The sequence below is a fragment of the Schistocerca cancellata genome, chromosome 2 (genome assembly GCF_023864275.1).
Source record: "Schistocerca cancellata isolate TAMUIC-IGC-003103 chromosome 2, iqSchCanc2.1, whole genome shotgun sequence".
Taxonomy (NCBI): Eukaryota; Metazoa; Arthropoda; class Insecta; order Orthoptera; family Acrididae; genus Schistocerca; species Schistocerca cancellata.
This window is the reverse complement of record NC_064627.1, coordinates 1,088,191,750-1,088,213,957: the sequence shown is the minus strand read 5'-3', so window position 1 is coordinate 1,088,213,957 and position 22,208 is coordinate 1,088,191,750. Positions and strand designations below refer to the sequence as shown.

Here is a 22,208-nt window from a genome sequence, read left to right as displayed (position 1 = left end):
CTCGAAGACCACGTGGATACTCACTCATGTATATGAATATCAATAACGATCTGAGATATTATTATACTGGATTTAGTAAATGTTTCACAAAACATTTTGCGTCACTGGAGACCCGTGATGGCTCTTAACCTATGTTCCGAATGTTGAAGATTCTTAGAAACCACCCATTTACTACCACAGTCATTTATATTGAGTCTTGTTCCTTTAGTACATATTTATGGTAAACAGCATCAAATACTTATATAGATCTGAAAATGTGGACAGTGTTAACATCTCGTTTGCAGTTGTGTTATGTGACGAGACGCTTTCTGTAGTTAGAGCCTCTTTACAATGCTAAGATTTCACTAAATCAGTTAAAAACACTGGAGAATAATGTGATGTTACAATGATGTTTGTTACTGGAAGACATGTGTAGTGATTGGGATTTGTTAAATTTCATTTGCTCTAGAGTGTGAGCAAGTAGAAGCTATTTTTTGTTTTCAGAGCGCATGCTGCGCTGACAATTAGCGCAACCAAAGGAGGACCGAAGAATATGTCATTCGATCGAATTCTGCAACTGGTATAGAATGGAACCGTTTTACGTTTGTTCACAGGTTACTCTGAAGATTGCACCTGAGCGATGGTATTCACTGTTACTGTGTCCGCAAGACCCACCCAGATCTCATAGAACCGGCTGTCAGCCCGAACATTGGTAAGTATAAATAGCTCTCCTCTTCATTTCTCTGCAATCTCATCTTAAATACTTTATTTTGTTACATTCTATTTCAGTTCTTATTACGCTACCAGTGTTGACAGCAGTGGATCCCGTAGATTCTACAGCGAAAGTATCGCCCCTACTCAATATGCATTGTAGTGTTACAGTTCTGAACTGCTGTGGTTTAGCATCAGTTTTGTACTGTCTAGCAATAAAAAGAAGCGTGTAGGCTGTATAGTAGATATTATTTATACGGAACTGGAAAATAATAAAGGCACATAACAGAAAGATAAGACCATACACAGCATTGTCGTTATTGTGGTCTTCAGTCCGAACTCTGGCATATGCAGCTATCCACGCTGCTGTACTTTTCATCTCTGCATGTCTACTGCAACTTACATCCAGCAAGCGTCTAGAACTAAAGTTTAACTCCATTAACGAAGTGACGAGTCATTGACGTCGTAGTATGTGTCTGCCAACTGACCTCATCTTTGAACCAAATACTACCAAGATTTGTTTTCTGATCTGTTCGATTCATTGCTTTTGCATTAGTTATTCCATCTACCCACACAACCTTCAACATTCTACTGTTGCACCAAATTTCAAAAGCTACTGTTCACTTCTTGTGTGCACTGTGTATTGTTCACATTTCACATCCGTACGAGGTTACACTCCAGTCAAACACTTTTAGAAAAGACTTCCTTTTTCAGAAAAGTTTTTCTTCCTGTTGTCAATCTGTATTTTGTATACTCTATGTTTTGGCCATAGTCAGTTACTTTGCTGCCCAAATAGCAAAACACGTCTACTACCTCTAGTGTCTCATCTCCTAATTCAACTGTACTAGAATCGCCAGATGTTGGTCGACTACGTATCATTAGCCTTGTTTTTCTTTAGTTCATGTTCATCTTTTCATGATACTATCTATTCCGTTCAACTGCTCTCCCAAGTCCTTTGCCCACCGAAAGAATAACAATGACATCGGCAAACCTCAAAGTTTTAAATTCTTCTCCCTGAATTTCCCTGCTGCCGTCTTAATTCCAAAGACATCCAGCTTTATGGAACCAAGTCAGTACTGACATAATTAACGGTACGTACTATCTACTATACAGACCTGACAATAAGTGAGACAAAATGAGAGAGAAAGATAACTTCTTTACACTTTTACTGTGTGAATGCTAACACAAGGTGAAAGTATTATGATTTATTCAAGAAATTCGAATAGCTCTGTTTCTTTTTTTTTTCATTTTTGCTTTGTTACCTCAGCATCGAAGAATACCCCGAACCATTTCACATTACAACATTCGGGAACTCCTCTTCTTTCAAGATAGTGATTAGCCATAGATGCAACCATTCCTTCTTTAATGACATCATAGTGAGACGTTAAACCGTAATCATTCCTCCTTTCTCCATGCCCCTAATTTTGTGATCGTCGCAGTATGTCCTGGAAAATTCATGCTCTAACTTAAGAGAGGCAGCTGACTTTGAAATTGTAACAGATGGTTTAATTTTTTTCAGTTTATTATTACTCTATCGTTATGTTGACTATAATAAACCATCATAACTCCCATTTTCCGATCTTCATTAAACAAATGCATTTACAGTTTCAAAATTTCTACTTTGTCTACTCCTAGCAATGTTGTGCTAAAGGTTATACAACCAGTACTGTTACTCTACGTACAGGTTTCCTATGAGATCAGTTTCCATTTTGCAGTGAGGTGTCCTGTTTTGCTTTACAAAAAGGGCTAACTAGTTCATTTTTGGTCCTAATCCAGTATTCTCTTCTGTCATATCTGAATTTGTCCTTTGACTAATTATCTTTCTCTGGTTCTTCAGTGTTCTGTTACGAAATCTGCCTAGCTTTCATCATCTAGTCTTAGGTCTCACCATGGTTTTCCTCGCCAGAAGTTTCCAATGTACAGCCTGCTTTGGGATCCTGATCTCCGGTATATGCAGAAAATGTTCTTTCCATTCTTTTTTGTTTTCTTCAGCTTTCTCTGTCACAGATTTCACTCCTATTATGTCTGTATGTTGTTCCTCATTTTATCCTCTATATTATAGCTTTGTACTGATTTTAAGTATTCCGTTTCTGATGTATCCAGCTGCGTAAGATTCTTCTTTCCTTGCAGTCCAGTTTTCTGCTCCTTACAACAAGGTGAGAACTGCCATCTGTACAATTTTATTTGTGTCATTTCCTTATTTTCTCTTTGACTGTTCTCGTAACTGTTCCACATATTTTTGGATAGATGGTTTTTTATCGTCATTTTGCTATCAAGTTGTGTCGTAGACAAGATCTCGGAAGTGAAACGTTTGCTCCAATCTTTCACCATCGATGGAGATTTTTAATATCATTGTCTCCTTTCCTAGCAAAGAATTTTCTGTTGTTGAAGTCTTTAAATTATATGTAGAGCTCGAAAGATATAGCTTATATATTTCCCTGTACAATTTGTCTTCAAATTCGTGAATAATTATTTCATTGTCAGCACAGAGAAATATGTTCATATATAGTTGACTTTCTAATTTGACTCCCCAAGGAGTATTGTCCTATTTCCAAGTTCTCGCCGGGTCATCTGTGTGAATGTTAAAGAGCGACAGAGACACACCAGATACTGCCTAAGTCACGAGAGTATGTCAACATTCCACAATATATCTACATCAGACCATCAGACTTCTCTAGAATCTGTGATAAAACTTTCTTTGCTTTCGTAGCAATATTATAACACGGCTATTGAATCACGGTGGGGATTTTCAATGCCTTGAAACCATGCTCGGAAAATACTTATCTAAGGCATAATGAACGATGCTTTTGTATTTTATTCGTTTCTGCTCCATACCTTCGTCCTCAAAATTGAATGTTTGAAGTTGACTACTGAGATACTCTGCGATTGGCCCTATTGTCACTCTTGCTAAGCAAAAATACTTTGCTGTCTTCCTTAATATTTCTTACAGCACCCGTAGTCACTGATGCTATCACAATCTTACAACCACTGATCGCCTCCAGCTTCAGTGTCTATGATGATGCTAGTTGTAGTATAAGGATTCTGTTTCATTGGGGTTAAGTATCTTCGATACCTTGTTTTTCACATATTTTCGCATAACTTATTCCTGGTTACAGGATCAACGTGTTTTCGAAACCCATGGAAGGTGGGCGTGTATTCAAATTAAATTCCCCCTTTTAATAAATTATCTGTTTCATTTAAAAATTTTATCATTTTAAAATCATCCTTTTCTGGAAACCTGATCCTTCCTCAGTACAAAATAACTCAGAGTTATTTAAGAGCTTTTCATTAATCACTTTTTCACACATTTTATAAGCTGTATTTAAAATGCTAGTACCATTGTAATTACTACAAGCTTTTCTGTTTTCCCTCAAAAGAAAAATTGTGACATTGTGGTACTGCTTATGGCTATTCCACGCATCACGTGAGTGGGATTAATTGACTATTTATTCGGGGTCAAGGGCTACACTTTCTAAAATTATGGAATACAGACAAATAGCTGTCTATTTGTGCAACGTATTCAGGGGCGACCGCGATGCCGCCGCCGTCAGGTGGAAAACTGTAGGGTTCTCTTGAACAGGCTAATGCGTGCATTACATGCAAGGAGCGGCTACTCAGGTAGCAGAGTACGTGTGGCGTGCAGATGGGGATTTTTTATGTTAGAGAAACCCATCATTGGGAACAAATATGAATTGCCTGCCAAAACCGCAGTTACATCAGCCACAATGTTCTCACACAATGTTGCCCCCACAGATCAGGTACAGAAAAGGTTAACATATTAGTAAACTGCAGGAGAATATTACATACTCAAGATTATAATGCCCAGATAATATCAGAAACAGAGCGTTGGTTGGAGCCTGGTTCAGAGCTGTAGTGGCAGAGAGCTTCTAAGAGAACCTACAGAATGTCGTTAGTAATTTTCCCGATCATGCTGTTGTAACTGGGGGTGACTTCAACTTGCCAAGTATAGATTTGGAGAGACATGCTTCAAAACTAGTGCCATAAGCAGTGACTCGTTTGAAATTAATCTGCATGTCTTCTCTGAAAATTACTTTGAGCAGATAGTTAGACCATCAACTCGTGAAGGTAACGTCTTAGCCCTCCTAGCAACAAACAGACCTGAATTTATCGAACGAGTTAACGAAGAGAAAGGTATCAGTGATCACAAAGCTGCGATAGCATCTATGACTATGAGTTTTACAACGAATGTTAAGAAAGGTAGGAAGACATTTTTTGCTTGGCAGGAATGACAGGGTACAAAATGCAGAGTATCCGAGTAGTCAGCATGATATACTCAGTTGTGAGGACCAATATGTGGAGTACAAATGCCAAAAATTGAAGAGCATTGTTCAATATGCCTTAGACAAGTCACGTATGTTCCGAACAAGGTCTTAAGGGATTGGAAAGACTCATCGTGATTTAATGGCCGTATTAGAAAACTTCTACGTAAACGAAGAGAACCTCATCTCAGAATCAAGAGAAGTTCAAAACCAGTTATCAAACAGAAGATGAACGAAGTGAAAATGAGTCTAAGGTGAGGAATAAGGGAGGCATTCAATGACTTTGAGAGTAAAATTTTGTCTGCCGATCTGAGTAAAAACTATAAGAGATTTTGATCTTCTGTAAAATCGGTAAGCGGTTCTAAAGCATCTATCAATTGACTCAAAGATCATACTGCCACTGCAGTGGAAGGTAGAAGACAGAAGGCCGAAATACTGAATTCGGTCTTCCGAAATATTTCGCAACGGAATATCATAACATAGTCCCTCCTTTCAATTATCGTACGAACATCGAAATGGCAGGTACTGAGATAACCGACAGCGGAATAGGAAAGCAACTACAATGGCTTAGTGGAGGAAAGATGAGATATCTATAAGAATCTAAAACGATTACGCGAAAGAATTTGTTCCCCGTGTAGCACCCAAATTATTGTTCGTAATCGGTGGCGCAACGAAGGGTACCTAGCGACTGGAAAAAATCCCAGGTCATTCCCGTTTTCAAGAAGGGTCTCAGGCCACAGGCACACAAGTAAAGATCTATATCGTTACGTCGATCTGTTGTAGAATTATGGAACACTTTTTATGCTCAAAAATTTTGACGCTTTTGGAAAACGAAAATATCCTCCATAAAAATCAACATATATTCCGGAAAGAGAGATCTTACGAAACTCAGCTCGCTCTGTTCCTCCACGAGATGCAGAGCGCTGTAAACAACGGCGCTCAGGTTGATGCCGTGTTCCTTGACTTCAGGGAAGCGTCTGACACCATCTCTTACTGCTGTTTACTTTAAAAAAAACCAAGCTTATCGAGTATCGTATCAGATTTGCGACTGGACTAGAGACTTCCTTGCAGATAGAACTCAACACGTCGCTGATACTAGAACAAAATCAACATATATAAAAGTAGTTTCTGGAGTACCCCAAGGAACTGTGATAGAACAGTTATTGATTTCAATGTACAGGGTTATTACAAATGATTGAAGCGATTTCACAGCTCTACAATAACTATATTATTTGAGATATTTTTCAAAACGCTTTGCACACACATACAAAAACTCAAAAAGTTCTTTAGGCATTCACAAATGTTCGATATGTGACCCTTTAGTGATTCGGCAGACATCAAGCCTATAATCAAGTTCCTCCCACACTCGGCGCAGCATGTCCCCATCAATGAGTTCGAAAGCATCGTTGATGCGAGCTCGCAGTTCTGACACGTTTCTTGGTAGAGGAGGTTTAAACACTGAATCTTTCACATAACCCCACAGAAAGAAATCGCATGGGGTTAAGCCGGGAGAGCATGGAGGCCATGACATGAATTGCTGATCATGATCTCCACCACGACCGATCCATCGATTTTCCAATCTGTTTAAGAAATGCCGAACATCATGATGGAAGTGTGGTGGAGCTCCATCCTGTTGAAAGATGAAGTCGGCGCTGTCGGTCTCCAGTTGTGGCATGAGCCAATTTTCCGCAGGCTACGCGTGAAACTTGCCCGCACGCGTTCAACCGTTTCTTCGCTCACTGCAGGCCGACCCGTTGATTTCCCCTTACAGAGGCATCCAGAAGCTTTAAACTGCGCATACCATCGCCGAATGGAGTTAGCAGCTGGCGGATCTTTGTTGAACTTCGTCCTGAAGTGTCGTTGCACTGTTATGACTGACTGATGTGAGTGCATTTCAAGCACGACATACACTTTCTCGGCTCCTGTCGCCATTTTGTCTCACTGCGCTCTCGAGCGCTCTGGCGGCAGAAACCTGAAGTGCGGCTTCAGCCGAACAAAACTTTATGAGTTTTTCTACGTATCTGTAGTGTGTCGTGACCATATGTCAATGAATGGAGCTACAGTGAATTTATGAAATCGCTTCAATCATTTGTAATAGCCCTGTATATAAATTATTTAGTAGAAAGCGCCGGATACGTATTAAGACTGTTCGCAGATGCTGCGGTTGTCTGTAACAAAGTAGCAACGCCGGAAGAGAGTATCGATTCGCGCAGTGATCCGCAGAGGACTGATGAGTGGCTCTGGCAGTTCAACCTGAACGTAAATAAATGCAGCGCATTGCTCATATAGAGGAAAAGAAATCCACTTTACTACAACTACACTATTGTTGACAAGTTGCTGGAAACTGTGTACCGTAAAATATCCCAGTGTAACTATCCAGAGCGATCTTAAATGGATTGACCATACGTAACAAACAGTAGGAAAAGCAGATGACAGACTGAGATTCTGAGGTAGACTCTTAAGAAAATGTAAGTCATCCTCGAAGAAAGTGGCTTATAAGCTGTTGTTCGACCGATTCTTGAGTATTATTCATCAATATGGGATACTTACCAGGTAGGACTGATAGAAGAAATAGAGAAGAGCTGATGAACAGCGGCGCGTTTCGTTACGGGATCGTTTCGTCAGCCATAGAGATTTTCCGAGATGGTCGACAAACTCCACTGGAAGACGTTACAAGAGAGGCATTGTTCATCGCGGAGAGGATTGCTACTGATATTTCGAGACAGCACTTTCCGAGAAGCGTCGTACAAAAATTACTCCTCCCACAAACATACCACGTAATATCCAGACGAGAAAATTCGAGAAATTAGACTTAATACAGAGGTTTACCGACAATCATTGATCCCACGTGCCATTCGTAAATGGAACAGTGTAGGGGAGACCAGTTAGAGGCACCACAAGTACCCTCCACCACACAGCGTTAGGTAGCTTGCGGAGTATGATGTGGATATAGAGGTAGATAAATTTATCACTAATGTTTACCCACGTTTGGTTCTGGTCTGGAGTAAACAGAAGGGAAACGCAGTCAGGATATGTCACTGAAGTCAGAGAAAAAAAAAAAAAATTGGTGCCACAGTGCCCTTGTGGCCGAGCGGTTCTAGGCGGTTCAGTCTGGAACCGCGAGACCGCGACGGTCGCAGGTTCGAATTCTGCCTCGGGCATGGATGTGTGTGATGTCCTTAGGTTAGTTAGGTTTAAGTAGTTCTAACTTATAGGGGACTGATGACAGATTTTAAGTCCCATAGTGCTCAGAGCCATTTGAAACATTTTGAATCTGGTGCCACAGTATTCGACATTTAACCGAAGTTTCGTTTTGAGAAACACTATTGAGAAAATTTAGAGAATCAGCATTTGAAACTGACTGCCGAACGATTCTACTGCCATCAACGTACACTGCGCGTAAGGACTACGAAGATAAGATACGAGAAATTAGGGCTCATATGGAGGCGTATAAACAGTCTTCCTTTTTCGCTCTAGTTACACGTGGAACAGGAAAGGGAATGACCAGTAGTGGTACAAGGTACCCTCCACCACTCACCGTACAGTGACTTGCGGAGTATCTGTGTAGATGTAGATGTAGATGTAAGCTACATAAAAGCGCTAAACAAATACATAATATACCGTGTTCGAGCGCACATTTCGACTATGACCTCTGTCACCATCACGTTCTGGCAGACTGACTATGGCTGTCGTTTACACTACAACAGCCGTTCCAACGCTGCCAAAACTGTAACATCTTTCATTTAAAACTGTTCAGTATTACGCATTCATAAAAGCTTATCATGACAGCGCTGGACCTATGGGAACTTCACAAACTGACTTTCACTGTGCTGCATTAATCAGTTGTTTCTTATCTTCACAAGCATAGACTGAAAAGGTGTGATATTATAAAATATAGGAGCGTACCTTCTATATTATTTGCTACCAAGTTTAAACCATTTATTCCTGGTGCCTTTCTCGTGCTTGAGTTCGCCAGTGCCATGTCCAATTTAGTCAATTGCGATACATCTGTTACTCCCACGTTTCTTGTACTCCCTGCTTGTAGTACAACTGTTCATGAGGTTTCTCCTAGTCTCTTTCGGGTATTTTTAGTCTGAACTACTAAACAAGAAAACGTTTTTTTGGGGATCTGTTCCGCAATTTTTTTAAATTCCACATGCTGTGCGTTCCTGTTTCCAGAAGGCTTTTTCGTATTGCTGTTCCAAAGATGTTATTCCTCTCTTCTGGTGCGCTATTAGACGTAGAGAAACAGTCAACACCACTAAACAAATTAATCACTATGATTTCCTGGCAGTTTAAAAAAGTGTACCGGACCCGGAATGAAATGTGGAAGGGTCAGAGTCCTGGTCTGCCATACATTTTTAATCTTCCTAGTTTCAAAACACCGTGCGCGTCGCTGACTAGCTAAAGATTCTTTCTGGAAATTCTAAATACATCAATATCTTCATACATACAACAACGAAATTAAATTATGATATGAGAGTTTGATTGCGTAGTACCTACTTGGTTACGGATTGAATATAGAGTTTCTTGCAGTACGATGATGGCGATAGTACATTATTTACTACACCCAAGACAGACAAAATAATTTCTGTGATACTTAAATACTGCGAAAATTAATTAAACGTCTATTTTCTTGAGTAATAATTATAATCTTCAACAAGGAACCTACAATGAAGTCAGTGAAATTAATGAAACTTATAATTATTTGCGACGGAGCTCATTAGGACGAAGCAGAGTACTTAGAGAAGAGCGTTTGCCGTCCTTTCGTACCCATATTTCTTTCATTATCTTCCTGTGGACTTATTTTCTTTCTTCAGACCATTCTGTTCTAGTCTTCTTATTTGATTCTCCTACTGCCCAACTTTGTGAATTTTGGACATCTTCTAGTGTCATTCATACTAGTTTCAGATCAGTTTTGATCTAACTTGGTTCAAATGGCTCTGAGCACTATGGGACTTAACTTCTAAGGTCATCAGTCCCCTAGAACTTAGAACTACTTAAACCTAACTAACCTAGGGACATCACACACATCCATGCCCGAGGCAGGATCCGAATCTGCGACCGTAGCGGTCGCGCGGTTCGAGACTGTAGCGCCTTTAACCGCGTGGCCACACAGGCCGGCCCTTTGATCTAACTGATTCATTCCATCGTGTCAATTGCGGCTCTAAACCTGTCGGCAAAGAATTCAACTATTTGTTTTCTGAGTCTCAGTTGATTCTTTTAATAAGACCATAGAATCTTAACCTGCGTTTGCTAGTGCCACTATGAATACTTGTATACTGTTTGACCCTCTATTTGTCTCTCGAGTCTACTACGTATCTCTACGAGCTTTGGGCATAGAATTTTTCTTACAATTTGGCTTTCCTTTTTCGTGTTTTTTTTGGTATCTGTTTTCCTATTAAAAATTAGTGTTTATGATCCACAGAGACATTCTGGTTTAGTTTCTGTATTGTAATATCTTAGTTTTGTATGCTTGTAGGTTAATTTATTGTTGTACATATTTTGTGTAAAAGTCGTCATGCTGTTTCCATCTTTTGGCACCTAATTTCTGCGCTTTTGTTTCGTTTCCATTCTCCTGAATGGTTTTACCGAGCTATTTAAATTGTGGAACTAGTTTAATTTTGCCGTACATCGTCTCCAGGATTTTGGTGTTTATTTGTTGCAGGTCTGTATTCTGCATTTTCAGATGTCAGCAGATTATCTCCAGTTTCTTTCAAGAGTTCAATCAGATTTTGGGCCGATGAAATGTCGCGAGTTAAGACTGCTAAATCGTCCACAATTAATCTTAATTATTTTTATGATTGTTGTTATTTAGTTGTGTTATTTAGTTGTGTTGTGTCAGTTGCCAACCTCAGTTCTCATCTGTTACAACTGCAACTAATATTCTTATCATTAGTACAGCAACATCTACTTCTGTGCATCATTACTTACTAATACAGTGTGTGGGAAAAAATTGAAACACCAAAAAGACAACACATTGCCATGCCTAATACAGTGTAGGAAACCCGTTGGCGTTCAAATCACCTTCCAGTCCACTCGGAGTGCATAAAGGGCCTGCACGGTTTTCAAGGAACTTTTATACTATTGTTTCTACGAAATAATGACAAGTTCAGTTATTGACGATGGACGTGGTTAGCGATCACGCTCCCGTCTCTTCAAAGTAGACCACAAAGTCTCAATAATAATGCGACCCGGTGACTAGTGACCAGATGAGATGCGATAATTCATCATCGTGTTCACAAAACTAGACGTGAACGATGCGAGTTGTGTCGTCTTGGAAGACGGCATCACGATTGGAGACCAAACATTGCACCAATAGATGGACGTGATCAGCCAAAATGGTCTCCCTTCGTTGTTGGTTTGGTGCCGACAGAGTTCGCGAGTGCAGCATTCAGTTCTATACTGACATTTTCAGTGGTTTTCCCTCTATTTTTCTTCACAATCCTCTTCAATGCCCATTTGTCACGATCACTCAACGCACACTTTCGTCCGCGTTGTGACTTAAAAGGATGATGTTTTTCCTCTTTCCCTGTATGTCCCACAAGTTTTCGTTATGGTGCCTCTTGAAATATCAAACATTCGGATACTTTAGTTACGAAAACAACCACCGTACAAGAACCAACAATTTACCTATGTTCCAAGTCACTTAGGTCCAACATAATGCAGTCATAACTACACAGAACACTGTTCTTACCATGATTGATACTTGCGATGCATTGAGGACACTGCACAGATGCCACTCCTGGTCAAATGGGACAGCGCAGCCCGGAATTGTGTTCAAGCATGAAAATTTCTCGCTCTGTTTCCATATTTTTGTCCAACCCATGGACATCCACCCCACTTCTGCTACAGCAGCGATACAAAGTTAAACATAATCGGAAAAAGAGTAAAACAGAAGGAGGGGAGGCGAACAGTCACTGCAAACAACTGCCAAGCGTTCGCAACAAAGCAGAATTTGTATTAACTGGATATTCCCTGTTTAGAATAGGCTCGTCATTGGAATATTACGAAGTACCGTTTTTAGATTCATAATAAAATGGCTCTGAGCACTATGGGACTTAACATCTGTGGTCATCAGTCCCCTAGAACCTAGAACTACTTAAACCTAACTAACCTAAGGACATCACACACATCCATGCCCGAGGCAGGATTCGAACCCGCGACCGTAGCGGTCGCGCGGTTCCAGACTGAAGCGCCTAGAACCGCACGGCCACACCGGCCGGCGATTCATAATACCTCAGTCGAATACACACATACGTTGAGACCCGTGTGTCTGCAATGTGGCCTCTACGTGAGGGTTACAGCGTAATGCCATCTGAGTCCTTGAAACAGATAAGACACAAATCGCATTGTCACCGACTGTGAACGTGTCATAGTGTTATTTCAAAGCTTTGGCCACGGTCTGGAAAACAGGAAATGTTCATCGTGGTTCGGTACACGAGTAACCACTCCACAAGAAGTCTTATATCCGGTCGTAACTGCCCAACAAATTTCCGCGATGCCTGTAAGGCAATTGTCTTCGGAGTTTACAGTCACCTAACGATTTGTACTTTCCTGGGGAACTTTGTACTGGAGGCTCAGAGAGTACGGCAGTGGGGGGCCCCTTTTATTAGGGAGTCAGGAAGATAGCGATTGGACCATGGATGAATGGAGGAATTTGATAGTCAGAAATTCTGCTTCAGTTGGTCGCCACGTTCATCTAAAGATAATAGATTATGGTTCAACGTCCTGTCGATTATGAGGTCATTAGAGATGGAGCACGAGGTGGCACTGGAGAAGGTCACCTGTAGGAAAACGATCGTGTCTCAAATTTGCCTTAAGCAATTTGGGAAAACCGAGGGATACCCGATCGGGGTCCCGAACTCTTCTCCTTTTATTACCTTAATAATTGCGCCATCTTTCTCAGTTTGGGGATAAAGTGGTGCCAGTAAAAGCCAAGTAACATCGTTACTAGAGAAGCTCAGTGCATGACGGTGTGGTCCTGTTGGGGGGGTGGGGCACATTCGATAAAGCTTCACACACTTTCAGTCCCAATAGGTATTACAGTCGCGAATGGTTCGAGAGAAGAATGATTTCTAATAAGTCTCCATGTGGGATAGAGCCTCTAGTTTTACCTTCATGGTATGTTCCGGAGATATACATATAAGATACCAGCATACTAAGAATGAAAATTTCACTTCACATTGGAGTGTGCGCTGATGACCTTTGACAAAGGTTTCCGAATTCGAGTCTCGGTTTCGCACATGGTTTTAATCTGCCAAGAAGTTTCACATCGGCATAAAGTCCGCTGCAGAGAGAAAATTTCGTTCTGGAAACATTCTCCAGGCTGTGGCTAAGCCATGTCTCTGCAATATCCTTCGTTCCAGGAGTGCCTGCAAGTTTTGGAAGAGAGCTTCTGTGAAATTTGGAAAGTAGGAGACGAGGTACTGGTGGAAGGTAAGCTGTGAAACAGGTCTTGAGTCGTGCCTGGGTAGCTCAGTCGGTAGAGCACTTGTCCACATAAGGCAAAGCTCACGAGTTCGAGTCTTGGCCCGGCACACAGTTTTAATCAGCCTGTAAGCTTCAACCAATATACTGATTGAATCTTCTAGGAAAACACACTCCTGGAAACCACACCGTGATGCAGAATGCCTCTCTTGCAGCGTCTGCCGCCTGAGGTGGCTGAGCATCTCCATGACGATTTCGCGCTTATTAAATGGGCCTATGACGAAATGTGCTGTTCTTCTTTGGATTTTCTCTATCCTATCTGGTACTGACGAAAAGAATCCAAGTACCTGTCGAACGTGTGTTTTGTATGGTACCTCGTTTGTCGTGGACTACATATCCTGAGGATTCTGCCATTCTGCCAATGAATCACAGAATGATATCTCCATACCTACAGTTAGTTTAATGTGCTCTTCTCACATTAAGTACGCTCCCTATCGGGTACTCCTAGATATGTTACGGTCGTGGCTGTTTCGAGTGATTGTTCTGTACTCATGTAATTATACAATACTAGGTCTATCTGACTATTTATGTGCAGTCTGATACATTTTCTTATGCTGATGGTCAATTTTCAATCGCTGCATCCTACATAGATCCTCAACAGGTCTTCAGCGTTTCGTTACAGTTCTCGAGCATTATGACTTCTCCGTGTACAACTCTATCATCCGTGAAAAGCCTCATGGAACTTCTGACGTTACCATTAGGTCATTTATATACAGGGTGAACCAGATCTCCACCGACAAACTTTCAGATTTTTTTTAGGGATACCTTATGAGTCTCCAGAGTTGTTGCATTCGATTTGGTGACAATGTACTGGTCGCGGGCTGTTTGAAATCCGGCTCATTGTAGAGTTACGTTTTACTCAGCCTAGTCCCACTGGAGAATGTCTGGGAGGGGATTTCCAGTTCTAGCATTTGCGTTTTAATCAGGGAAAACTTTCCTAAGACCTTGGATGGAACCAGGGAATTGGAGTTATTTTTAATAGAAATGTGAATACCCGTGTGTATGTCTGTATCTTACCTAGTTATACGAGGCCTGTTCGGAAAGTAAGGTCCGATCGGTCGCAAAATGGAAATCACTATGGAAATCAGAAATGTTTCATTTGCAACAGTTAGCTACACCTTCCAGCTTCTTCTCTACATAGTCGCCGCTCCGATATAGACATCTGTCATAGCGTTGTACCAACTTTCCAATATCGTCGTCAAAGAAGCAAGCCGCCTGTGGTTCCTGCCAGTTCTCTACGCTGGTCTCCAGCCCGTTGTCTGTGCCAGAGCATTGCCTTTATAATGAGCAGGGATGAAACTCAGGGAGAGTCAGTTACGGACTCTGCTGTGAGTGATTAAACACTTCTCATCGAAAGGAGGGAGCATCTTCATTGCCCTTTGAGAGTGCCGCCGAGAATTGTCATAAAGAAGGAAACGTGTAACAGTTATGTTACGCGGGCTGCAAGACAGCAGGCGAAATCTCTCGACAGGCACGTGTACTTGGCGGGAGACACTATTGTTCTAGGCATCTTTACGTGCTCACTGTGCGCTCAGAACTGAAATGAGCTACGTGACGCGATCGACGAGCATACTAGAGACACTGCTCACCACATCTGTGCAAAGCTTCATAGGATTGTCACTGTGGTTTCCATTTCGCAGCTTATCGGACCTCACTTTCCGAATAGTCTTCGTATTTTGTTAATTTATAAGGTTCTGTGGGAGCACGTGAGCCAGAGCCATCGGTTATGGAACGAATCAGTCCATTCTTTACATAACACCGATTAGGAAATTTGCAAACGAGAAACTAAAGAATTTATAAGAACGGAAAAAATTGTGAGAGGCTGTACAAACGAATAACACATTACAGAGAAAGGTTCACCACTCAATTTTATTGTAGGCCTATTGAAAGCGAGACTTGCTGAACAGCAAACGATTCTCATTCGATAGCGTAGGTCAGTCGATACAGTTCGCCACTGTGGCCTAATGAACAAGGTACGAGCGTACGGAATGTCAGACCAAGTGTGTGACTGGATTGATGATTTCCAGCAAACTGAACACAGTGTGTCATTCTGAACCGAGAGAAGTTCTCAGAGCCCGCATCTCGTGGTCGTGCGGTAGCGTTCTCGCTTCCCACGCCCGGGTTCCCGGGTTCGATTCCCGGCGGGGTCAGGGATTTTCTCTGCCTCGTGATGGCTGGGTGTTGTGTGATGTCCTTAGGTTAGTTAGGTTTAAGTAGTTCTAAGTTCTAGGGGACTGATGACCATAGATGTTAAGTCCCGTAGTGCTCAGAGCCATTTGAACCATTTGAAGTTCTCAGAAGTAAAAATAAGTGCGGGCGTACCCCAGAGGAGTGTTATAGGTCCATTAATTTCCACGATATGTATGAATAACATAGTAGACGACATTGGAAATTGCATGAGGCTTTTCGCGGATGATAGTGTTTTATACAGAGAAGTCGTAACGCAAGAAAATTGTAGCGAAACGCAGGAAGACCTGATGAGGATTACGCTTGTGCAGTGAGTGGCAATTGAGACACAACATTAACAAATGTAACGTATTCCACATAAATAGGCAGGAAGGTCAGTTGTTTAGGAAGCGACCTCCGAGTTTCCTTTGCTACCAGGAGGCGATTTGCAAATGAACTATTTACTGAACTCGGAATTGTTTTATAAATTCCCCCAATGCGATTATAACGCGCTTAATGGCATCTGATTATGCAATACAAACCTCTGTTGAAGAATCGGATTGGGTGAGGTCTCTTGCCCCATAGACAGTAGTGGCGCATGTAAATTATTAACGTCAAGTTAACTCCACCAAAATTTTTGGCTAGGTTGTAGGGTAGGCATGGTGTGTCAAAATATGTAGTCTGAAATGTGAAGAAAGATAATCGGATTTACTCCATTTGATCATTTACATGTACTCATCAATCGCATTAATGTCGTGATGCCTCCCGGATGTGGATAGATTAGTAACTTAATAAAGAGAAAGGAGTATAACACGAATCTACAACTATAAAACCTAGCAAAGCGGTTTGGCACTTCCCTTAACTGAATGAGAGCTGAAGATTGTTTGTCATATACTTTCCATTAGTATCTAATCACTGGCGAGAATGTGCTGCGATACACAATGGGTCAATGGCCACCCATTTAACTTCTATGAACTGCAAGACTGATCTTGCTATGGCAGGAGCTGCTTATTTCACGTATTCTGCTCCAGGAGAAGGTCACGTCGTGTTGTTTTGCTGATGAGGTGTGATGTCGCTGCAACCACAGCGGCGGGCGCACACGATACAATTCCGCGAAATTATCCGGAGTTCGAGGATAAGGTACGCAACTACTCGGCAATTACTCCGAATCACGCGGTGCCCTTATGGGACCGACGCTGGAACGCGAGTGTCTCATTTCTATCAAAATCTAGTGCAGCTTGCCGCTCTGCTGCTGTGGATGCCCAAGCGCAACATTTTAACAAATTTTTTCACCAATGAGCGCTACACCCGCTCGACAGTGAGTGCGCGGGAACCATTGCTTGCTTCACATCGGTCTGGCCAATCGCGGTCGCCTGTGGGAGTCACCACTGGTCCTAAAAACTTTCCAGACGCTTCCTTGGCACCACCGTCTACACGGACACATTCCGATCCTCTGTCCCACCCTCAAAAAATATGGCGTAGGGGAATCGCGGAGGTACGTCCCTTGCCGGCAATGTCGCCCGCGACGCTTTTGTGAGCCCTGGGCGAGACGACCAAGTGGGAAACGGCGTCTCCCTGCGTTATTCACTTTGGGGAGACATTCTACTTGCCTCGCCGTGTTCTGCCGCAAATGCCGCCAGCCTGTCGCGAGGCCCTCAAAGCTCTGCCGCTGGAGACCACCCTGTTGGTGCCAACACTTCCTGGAGCGCTGCAGGATGTAAAATTAGACCTAGACCCTGTCCACAGAAAGTATTTGCACTTAATGCAGTGTAGTGGATTCTTATTGCTAATCCCTTAGCCACCACTCTTAGCATAGGGCGATGAACTGCAAATTTGCTGACATCAGTGCCGCAACTTCTCATTACAGCCATCATCTTCATCATCATCATCATCATTTAAGACTGATTATGCCTTTCAGCGTTCAGTCTGGAGCATAGCCCCCCTTATACAGTTCCTCCATGATCCCCTATTCAGTGCTAACATTGGTGCCTCTTCTGATGTTAAACCTATTACTTCAAAATCATTCTTAACCGAATCCAGGTACCTTCTCCTCGGTCTGCCCCGACTCCTCCTACCCTCTACTGCTGAATCCATGAGTCTCTTGGGTAACCTTGCTTCTCCCATGCGTGTAATATGACCTCACCATCTAAGCCTGTTCACCCTGACTGCTACATCTATAGATTTCATTCCCAGTTTTTCCTTGATTTCCTCGTTGTGCACACCCTCCTGCCATTGTTCCCATCTACTAGTACCTGCAATCATCCTAGCTACTTTCATATCCGTAACCTCAACCTTGTTGATAAGGTAACCTGAATCCACCCAGCTTTCGCTCCCATGCAACAAAGTTGGTCGAAAGATTGAACGGTGCACAGATAACTTAGTCTTGGTACTGACTTCCTTCTTGCAGAAGAGAGTAGATCGTAGCTGAGCGCTCACTGCATTAGCTTTGCTACACCTCGCTTCCAGTTCTTTCACTATGTTGCCATCCTGTGAGAATATGCATCCTAAGTACTTGAAACCGTCCACCTGTTCTAACTTTGTTCCTCCTATTTGGCACTCAATCCGTTTATATTTCTTTCCCACTGACATTACTTTCGTTTTGGAGATGCTAATCTTCATACCATAGTCCTTACATTTCTGATCTAGCTCTGAAATATTACTTTGCAAACTTTCAATCGAATCTGCCATCACAACTAAGTCATCCGGATATGCAAGACTGCTTATTTTGTGTTCACATATCTTAATCTCACACAACCAGTCTATTGTTTTCAACATATGATCCATAAATAATATGAAAAACAGTAGAGACGGGTTGCAGCCTTGTCTTACCCCTGAAACTACTCTGAACCATGAACTCAATTTGCCATCAACTCTAACTGCTGCCTGACTATCCATGTAAAGACCTTTAATTGCTTGCAAAAGTTTGCCTCCAATTCCATAATCTTGTAGAACAGACAATAACTTCCTCCTAGGAACCCGGTCATATGCCTTTTCTAGATCTATAAAGCATAGATACAATTCCCTGTTCCACTCATAACACTTCTCCATTATTTGCCGTAAGCTAAAGATCTGGTCCTGACAACCTCTAAGAGGCCTAAACCCACACTGATTTTCATCCAATTGGTCCTCAACTAATACTCGCACTTTCCTTTCAACAATACCTGAGAAGATTTTACCCACAACGCTGATTAAAGAGATACCTCTGTAGTTGTTACAATCTTTTCTGTTTCCATGTTTAAAGATTGGTGTGATTACTGCTTTTGTCCAGTCTGATGGAACCTGTCCCGACTCCCAGGCCATTTCAATTATCCTGTGTAGCCATTTAAGACCTGACATTCCACTGTATTTGATGAATTCCGACTTAATTTCATCCACCCCAGCCGCTTTATTGCACTGCAATCTACTGACCATTTTCTCCACTTCCTCAAATGTGATCCTATTTCCATCATCATTCCTATCCCATTCTACCTCGAAATCTGAAACATTACTGATCGCATTTTCACCTACATTGAGCAACTCTTCAAAATATTCCCTCCATCTGCCCAAGGCATCCACAGGATTCACCAGCAGTTTTCCTGACCTGTCCAAAATACTTGTCATTTCCTTCTTACCTCCCTTTCGAAGACTGCTAATTACACTCCAGAATGGTTTTCCAGCAGCTTGACCCATAGTCTCCAACCTGTTTCCAAAGTCTTCCCACGATTTCTTCTTGGATGCTGCAATTATCTGGTTGGCTTTCTTTATTTCTTCTCATTACAGCCCTGATTAATTATTCCAAAATGGGAGGAGCCACCTTGCATATTGTATGAATACACGACTGCACAAGAATCGCTGGGAGCAGCCACATATACTAGCTAGAGTATGCTTACGGAGAGATTTACATAGGAACGACCGCATGAACTAATCGCAGATAACACAAATGTCAGAGATTCATTCGAAGCGCCGTCAGGAAACGAGGTAGCTTACAAAACACTCTTCCGACCAATACTGGAATACTGCTCCTCAATATGGGATCCATACCAAAGAGCATTCACGGAGGAAGTAGAGAAGATATCCAGACAAGAGTAGCACGCTTAGTCACAGGCTCATTTGGTCAGTGCAAAAGCGTCACGGAGATAATCAGTGACAGACGCTGCAAGAGAGGCGCTGTGCTTCACGATGTGGTCTACTGATGATGTTGCGAGAGCGTACGTTACTAGAAGAGTTCAAAAATGGTTCAAATGGCTCTGAGCACTATGGGACTTAACATCTTAGGTCATCAGTCCCCTAGAACTTAGAACTACTTAAACCTAACTAACCTAATGACATCACACACATCCATGCCCGAGGCAGGATTCGAACCTGCGACCGTAGCAGTCGCGCGGTTCCGGACTGAGCGCCTAGAACCGCGAGACCACCGCGGCCGGCACTAGAAGAGTCAATCAATATATTGCTTCCTCCAACGAATATCTCGCTAAAAGACCTTGACGGCAAAATCAGAGAGATTCGAACACGCGGAGACTTAGCGACAACTGTTCCTTCCGCCAACCATTATCGACTGGAACAGGAAAGGAGGCAAGTGAGAGTGATACAAAAACTACCCTTCGCCACACACCGCAAGGTGGCTTTCGGAACATACAGGGTGTTTCAAAAATGACCGGTATATTTGAAACGGCAATGCAAACTAAACGAGCAGCGATAGAAATACACCGTTTGTTGCAATATACTTGGGACAACAGTAAATTTTCAGGCAGACAAACTTTCGAAATTACAGTAGTTACAATTTTAAACAACAGATGGCGCTGCAAGTGATGTGAAAGAGATAGAATACAACGCAGTCTGTGGGTGCGCCATTCTGCACGTCGTCTTTCTGCTGTAAGCGTGTGCTGTTCACAACGTGCAGGTGTGCTGTGGACAATATGGTTTATTCCTTAGAACAGAGGATTTTTCTGGTGTTGGAATTCCACCGCCTAGAACACAGTGTTGTTACAACAAGACGAAGTTTTCAAAGGAGGTTTCATGTAACCAAAGGACCGAAAAGCGATACAATAAATGATCTGTTTGAAAAATTTCAACGGACGGGGAACGTGACGGATGAACGTGCTGGAAAGGTAGGGCGACCGCGTACGGCAACCACAGAGGGCAACGCGCAGCTAGTGCAGCAGGTGATCCGACAGCGGCCTCGGGTTTCCGTTCGCCGTGTTGCAGCTGCGGTCCAAATGACGCCAACGTCCACGTATCGTCTCATGCGCCAGAGTTTACACCTCTATCCATACAAAATTCAAACGCTGCAACCCCTCAGCGCCGCTACCATTGCTGCACGAGAGACATTCGCTAACGATATAGTGCACAGGATTGATGACGGCGATATGCATGTGGGCAGCATTTGGTTTACTGACGAAGCTTATTTTTACCTGGACGGCTTCGTCAGTAAACAGAACTGGCGCATATGGGGAACCGAAAAGCCCCATGTTGCAGTCCCATCGTCCCTGAATCCTCAAAAATTACTGGTGTGGGCCGCCATTTCTTCCAAAGGAATCATTGGCCCATTTTTCAGATCCGAAACGATTACTGCATCACGCTATCTGGACATTCTTCGTGAATTTGTGGCGGTACAAACTGCCTTAGACGACACTGCGAACACCTCGTGGTTTATGCAAGATGGTGCCCGGCCACATCGCACGGCCGACGTCTTTAATTTCCCGAATGAATATTTCGATGATCGTGTGATTGCTTTGGGCTATCCGAAACATACAGGAGGCGGCGTGGATTGGCCTCCCTATTCGCCAGACATGAACCCCTGTGACTTCTTTCTGTGGGGACACTTGAAAGACCAGGTGTACCGCCAGAATCCAGAAACAATTGAACAGCTGAAGCAGTACATCTCATCTGCATGTGAAGCCATTCCGCCAGACACGTTGTCAAAGGTTTCGGGTAATTTCATTCAGAGACTACGCCATATTATTGCTACGCATGGTGGATATGTGGAAAATATCGTACTATAGAGTTTCCCAGACCGCAGCGCCATCTGTTGTTGAAAATTGTAACTACTGTAATTTCGAAAGTTTGTCTGCCTGAAAATGTACTGTTGTCCCAAGCATATTGCAACAAACGGTGTATTTCTATCGCTGCTCGTTTAGTTTGTATTGCCGTTTCAAATATACCGGTCATTTTTGAAACACCCTGTATATGTAGATGTAAATGAAGATCTAAACATGCTTCTGTACAATAATTAAAGAAGTGTTAGCCAAGTGAAAATCGTTTTTCCGTCCAATGTTCACTGGATGCGTGTTGCAGTCCCGAATGAGTCAATATTGTCAACAATAAATATGAGGCTGCAATATTTGTACAGGGACGCCAGAGTTAGAATTCCGGGACAGCCGACCAATGGCCTACAAGAAGTTCGCGAACCGACATGTCACATTGGTCTGACCGCTATTTTCTGGACTAAGATTATATTTGGTGAGGGCACATAGCAGCACCAATAGCTGACACCATAGGTGATAGTAAAGTGAAAATAAGTATAGCCGTCGAACCTTCGCTTTACAGTATCAGACGCATCGGAAATTATCCTCATAGCGGAGATAACAGCATCCAGTTTCT

General features: G+C 42.4%; 1 long non-coding RNA gene across 1 annotated transcript in view; it reads left to right on the top strand.

The window, feature by feature from the left end:
* LOC126163096 (uncharacterized) overlaps positions 1–22,208 on the top strand; it is a 64,906-nt gene that overhangs the window by 21,793 nt on the left and 20,905 nt on the right. The window contains exon 2 of the long non-coding RNA XR_007535158.1: positions 594–691. This is a non-coding gene — a long non-coding RNA (uncharacterized LOC126163096). The remainder of the gene's footprint in view (positions 1–593; positions 692–22,208) is intronic.